The 6,000-nt window shown below is 40.1% G+C and overlaps 1 pseudogene across 1 annotated transcript in view; it reads right to left on the bottom strand.

The window, feature by feature from the left end:
• Positions 1 to 1,844: 1,844 nt before the first annotated feature.
• LOC308518117 (pre-mRNA-splicing factor SPF27-like) overlaps positions 1,845 to 6,000 on the bottom strand; it is a 97,517-nt pseudogene continuing 93,361 nt past the window's right edge. Inside the window, exon 3 of the transcript in view lies at positions 1,845 to 2,435. The product of the transcript in view is annotated as a pre-mRNA-splicing factor SPF27-like (transcript). The remainder of the gene's footprint in view (positions 2,436 to 6,000) is intronic.

Raw genomic sequence — 6,000 nt, 5'->3', positions numbered from 1 at the left:
AGTACTAACTTACATGCATAGTTAGGTTCTTGGTTCTAGAACTTGTGTGTCACTGAGCAAGACATCTGCGAAACAGAGTGGAGGCAGGGCAGCCTTGCTGGGGGTATATTGTCATATAATTTTATTTCAGAGCATATTGGTAAAAGAGTTTCTGTAATTATGATAGTAGATATCATAAAAAAGATTAACAATGTCAAAACAGTCATTTAAAAGGAAAGAGTAATATAGCATTAAATAAAATATGAAATATGTAATTCAGTTTATGAGAAAAATTGGAAATTTTAAAAGGTGTGTTTTCATGAGTCATATAGACAGCCCATGAAAAAACGGAAGTTTATTTGTGCTGCATTGTATAAATAATGTGAATTATAGTAAGATATTGGGGAGAGGGACATTAGCTTTGTTGAGTATAGAGGAGAAAATGACTTCCCTAAAAATTATCTGGAATTTTAAAAAATATGGTTTTAAAAGCTAATATTATAAACTGACAATAAGTAATTGTGTGAAACCCAGCTATTTTAACATATTTTGAACTATGTTCACTTACTTACATGAGGGAGCTTATTGAAATAAAGTACTAACCGTGATCTAGATCAGCATCTACACTAATAAAAGAGAAAAATGGTAATTGGCGTACGGCGATACCCTTTTCATTGGCTAATCAGGGCTATATGCAAATTAACTGCCAACTAAGGTTGGCAGTTAACTGCCAACAAGATGGCGGCTAATTTGCATATGTAGGCACAATGCAGGGAGGCAAAAGGGAAAGCAGGAAGAAGCCCCCTGCCACTGACAGTGATCAGAAACCCAGGGGGGAGCTAAGAGCTGGGGGGCAGGGCAAAGGCGGCCCTGGGGCCCCCCAGCCATGATCGGAGAATCAGGCGCCTTTGCCGCCCTGGCCAGTGATAGCAGGAAGTAGGGGTGGAGCCAGCGATGGGAGCTGGGCAAGGTCAAAGCTGGCAGTCCCAGGAGCTAGGGGTCCCTTGCCTGGGCCTAAAGCAGAGCCCACGATCGCGGCGCCCCCTGCTGCCACTGCAGGTCCCCGCTGCCTGGGCCGGACGCCTAGGCCAGAGGCGTTAGGCCTGGGCAGGGGCGGAGCCTGCAAACGCGGGGAGCTGGGGGTCCCCTGCCCAGGCCTGACACCTCTGCTGGAGGCCTCAGGCCTGGTCAAGGGGCCGATCCGGTGATTGGTGATCGGAGGGTGATGAGGGTCAACTCCTCTGGCTGAGGCATCAAGCCTGGGTGGGGGGCGGAGCCGGGGATTGGGGGGATATGATGGTCCCCTTGCCCAGGCCTAAAGCCTGGGTCAGAGGCGTCAGGCTTGGGCGGGGGGTGGAGCAAGCGATCAGAGGGAGATGGGGGTCCCCTGCCCAGGCATGATTCCTAGGCCAGAGGCCTCAGGCCTGGGCGGGGGCCAGAGCCAGTGATCGGGGGGAGATGGGGGTCCCCTGTCCAAGCCTGACACCTCTGGCGGAGGCGTCAGGCCTGGGCAAGGGGCCGATCAGGCGATCGGAGGGTGATGGGAGTCAACGCCTGAGGGCTCCCAGTATGTGAGAGGGGGCAGGCTGGGCTGAGGGACACTCTCCCCCCCACCCCCACACACACACCCAGTGCACGAATTTCATGCACCGGGCCCCTAGTTGTTCAATAAAAATACAATGCAAGTCACACGCACATTTTTATTCTATATTAGCTTTTATCACCACGATGAATTTTTTAATTTCTCTAATGTACAAATCGAATAAAACAATCCACTTTCTATGGTTTCTAAACACTTAACCACTGATGATTTCTGGGAGATCCTGTTGTCTTTCAAAGTTCATCACCTTCCTTCTGCCACAGAATTAATTCATCTTTTCAGAAGTCTTCTCTGATGTTTTCTTGGCCTCTCCATGTTGCTGCTTCATTTGAAAGACTTCATCTTCTAATTGCACAATAGTCCTTCCAAGCTCATGATTCTTACTGACCAAGGATAACCAATTTGACTCCATTTCTCTTCATTTCCATCCAACTGTGAATTGTATGTTATTTCACTGCCAGTTTAAATCTTGAATACATCTCCTTAACTTCTGGAGCTCTTTCTGTGCGTGTCCTATCATATGAATACGATTTTCATTACACACTTTGCAGGCATTGCATCCACGCTGTGACATTAGTTCCAGTTTCCCAATCCGAGCCGGTTGATGCTCTAACTGGGCCATAGAATTGTTCACACATTCTTGCCATGCACCAATGTCAATTTTGTGACTCGAGGAAGGGTCTGAAATTCGTATCATTTCATACTGAGCAATTCACTAGGATGTCAAGCAGCCAGTCTTTTAAATTCAATTCTAATATGTTGTTTTTCAAAGCAGAATAATCCTGGGCTCTTCGGTTGCTCAAGAAATTTTTAGTAGGTCGGTATCTGTGCATTTCCTCCTCTGCCTGCACAGCAGCTGCACACCAGGCACTTTATAACCTTAGTCAAAATAGGCAGCACACCCACATCCGCTGCAGTTACCAACCATGGCTCCATTCTGAAGTTCACCTGACTTTTCTGAATCTGCACTGGCTCATGCCCTGTCATTTATACCTGCCTGTGCAATTTAAATTTTATAGTTTTCACACTAACGTAGAAAAGACACAGGTAAATTTTACTTTTGTAATTTTATTTAACACAATATAGGTATGGTATTATTATTGCAACATGAAATTTGAGACTGTAATTTCTTTTTCATGAATCCTTCAAAATATAGTGTGTAGTTTACTTGCAATACCATTCAGTTTGGACAAGCTACGTTTCAAGTGTATGAGAGCCACCTGTGGCTAGTGACTATAGTATGGCAGCCTGGGTGTGGATGGTAGGATACAATAGTAAATAATACAGGCATGGCCACTAACTTCAGACACTTTATAGTCTATTATGGAAGACAGACTTGGACAGTAGATCAAATTGTAAAATTTTACACTTCTTGCACTTGTGACAAAGCATGTCATAAAATTAATATTGTTGAAGACATGTCTCCATTTAATGTATTTCCATTTTACTTATGTTCTCGCTATGGGTGAGATTGTTCTTGGCATTTTTTTTTTTAGAAAATGAATTATAAATTAGCATTATTTTGTAGTCTATTAATATTCTTTTATATTCATGCTTCCAATTTTTTTTCCTATATCAATATTACACTGTAAATTTGAAGATAAAGACTCATGAGGCAGAAGCATGATAATCCCTCACTGTCATTATATATTGTTAAAAAAAATAAAGTAGCTAGGTACAACAATTTTAAAAAGTCAGAGAAAACTTTATCTAAGATGAGAGAAAATTCAATATTTTTCCATGAACTTTCTATAGCTTTACAATTTCTTTAATTTCTGCTGACATGTGTTTTCAAAGGCTTTCTGCTAAGGGTTATAGACTTCTGGGTTTATTATAAAAGTAGTATATTTCTTATGAAATCTTGCATTTATACCTTAATTTAAACATAAAAGCTAGTGTGAAGAGAGTACTTAGTCATTCAAATGGTAAGAGTATAGAACAATTAAAAATGCAAAGAGGCCTGATCGATTTGGCTCAGTGAATAGAGCATAGGCCTGAGGACTGAAGGATCCCGGGTTTGATTACAGTCAAGGGCATGTACCTTGGTTACTGGCACATGCCCAGTAGGGGGTGTGCAGGAGGCAGCTAATCGACGTTTCTCTCTCATTGATGTTTCTGACTCTCTATCCCTCTCCCTTCCTCTCTATAAAAAATCAATAAAATATATTTAAAAAAATGCAAAGAGAATAGTTTATACATGACATGAACTCAGTGTTGTTTAAAGATTTACCTTAACTGATTCCATGTAGTCCAGGCTGAATTGTGAATGGAGCTGAAGATAGTTATCTATTTTCTGAGTTTTAAAGAATGCCAAAAAGCACAGATGAACCAGAAGTTTAATTTTCACCCATCTAGCTGAAAATATATATTTTCTTATGTTGCTTCCTAACTAGAATTGCTATGGACATTTAGACAGAGAAGATTATAGGGACTAGAAGAGCCAGCTCCATGAGAACTCCCCTTAGCTGCAATTTAATGACCGGATTTTTTCAGGAAGAAGTAGGCAGGTCTTTCTCACTTGGAAAGGGAACATAAATAAAGTAAGAGAGTTGAAATTGACAAGAGTTGTTGGGAGAATAAAGCAGATGGCTTCAGTTTGAGAAATCACAGTGGAAGTTAGGAAAAAAAAAAAAAAAAGGATGAGCAATCTAAGGCTAATTAATGGAGACTTAGAATCTTAAACTTGATCCAGTGAGTGATATGGCACCAATGTAGTTTTAAATCAGGAATGTGGAATAATGAAAATGGCATTTTGGAAGATTCATCTCTCAGAAGTGACAGGAATGATGTAAAGCGGCTGAAGGGAAATATCAGGGAGGTTGGGTTGAGTGACCAGATCCAATAATAGATTTTAAGCTTTAAAATAAGCCTTTTTAAAAACGGGAGACGCATGCTTTTTTGACCGCATAGGAGATGAACTGGTAAAAAGGGCAAGTAAGAGAAGACTGAGGAAAAAATAGAATAAATGTAGGATTAAATTTATTCAGAAAGTAGGCTCTAACAGGATTCAGGGCACTGGTTGTGGAGTGGGATGGACATAAAAAGAAGGAAAGACAATTCTTCCGCTGATAGTACAGTATAAGGCAGTCATATTTTAAATGATAGAGGGGAGTACTTTCAAGTTTCTCTGTCCAGCATAAAACATCGTAGGGTTATATCTTATATTATTCTTAGACCTCATTCTTCAGAGCTAAAGTAAATTGAAAGTTGGTTGAAAAATTACTAACTGAACTATGGTGATTCTTCCATCTCCTTTCTAAAAGCATACATATTTTAGTTTGAATTATTTAGGAAGTTATATAACAAAACTGGGTTTACTTTTGACTTATTTTGACATATGGCTTACATTTTGAAAACTCTGCCTTAGGATGGTATTAGATAAAATTATAATGATAAAATTGGGCATAGTAAAAGCAAACTCACAAAATTCAAAGCAATAATAGACTTTATAAATAATGTGATTCCTTGTATAGGGAGACAATAAATATTTATTGACTATCTCTCAGGTACTAAGCCTATCGAGGGTGTTGGGTATAAATATGTGAACCAAAAAAAGAAAGAAAGAAAGAAAAACTGTCCACTCTAGAGTCATTAAACAAATAAAAATATGTATATATTTATACATTTTGAAAAGTACTTGTTATGAATTGAATTGTATCTTCCCAAAATTCATATGTTCCAATCCTAACCCCAGTACCTCATAATGTGATCTTATTTGGAAATAGGTTTGTTGAAGATGCAATTAGCTAATTTAAGATGAGGGTAAAATGGAGTACGGGGAAGCCCTGAATATAACTGCTATCCTTATAAAAGGGGAAATTTGGATATATAAACATGAACACAGGGAGAACACCATGTGAAGATGAAGGCAGACATCAATGCGATGTTTCAATAAGTCAGAAATACCAACAATTGCTAGCAAACCACCAGAAGTTAGAAGAAAGGCATGGAACAGATTCTTCCTCTCGGATCTCAGATCTCCAAAGAATCCACCTCAGCTGACACCTTGATCTCAGACGTCTAGCCTTCAGTACTGTGGAACAATACATTTCTATTGTGTAAGTCACCCAGTTTGTGGTATTTTGTTATGGCTGCCGTAGCAAAATAATAGAGTTCTGTACAGGAGGCTCACTGGTGACACTGAGAGCACATAAGGGGATGGAGTGTAGTTTAGATTGGATGGGGTATGGAGACCTCTTTGAGGAATTTACATCTAGTCTGATACCTGAAGAATGAGAATGAGCCAGCCATGTGAAGTGTTGGAGGAAGAGTGATGTGGGGAGAAGAAAGAGTATGTGCAAAGGCCCTGAAGTGGGAAAGAACTTGGCAAAAGTGAGGAACTGAAAAAAGTCCTGTGTGTCAAGGGCACAGCCAATGATGGCCTAAGATGGAACTAGATAGATCTTGTCCAGGAATTTAAA

The sequence above is a fragment of the Myotis nattereri genome, assembly GCF_964212035.1.
Source record: "Myotis nattereri genome assembly, chromosome: 4".
Taxonomy (NCBI): domain Eukaryota; kingdom Metazoa; phylum Chordata; class Mammalia; order Chiroptera; family Vespertilionidae; genus Myotis; species Myotis nattereri.
The sequence above is the reverse complement of the archived record's forward strand: the minus strand, read 5'-3'. Positions and strand labels throughout refer to the sequence as shown.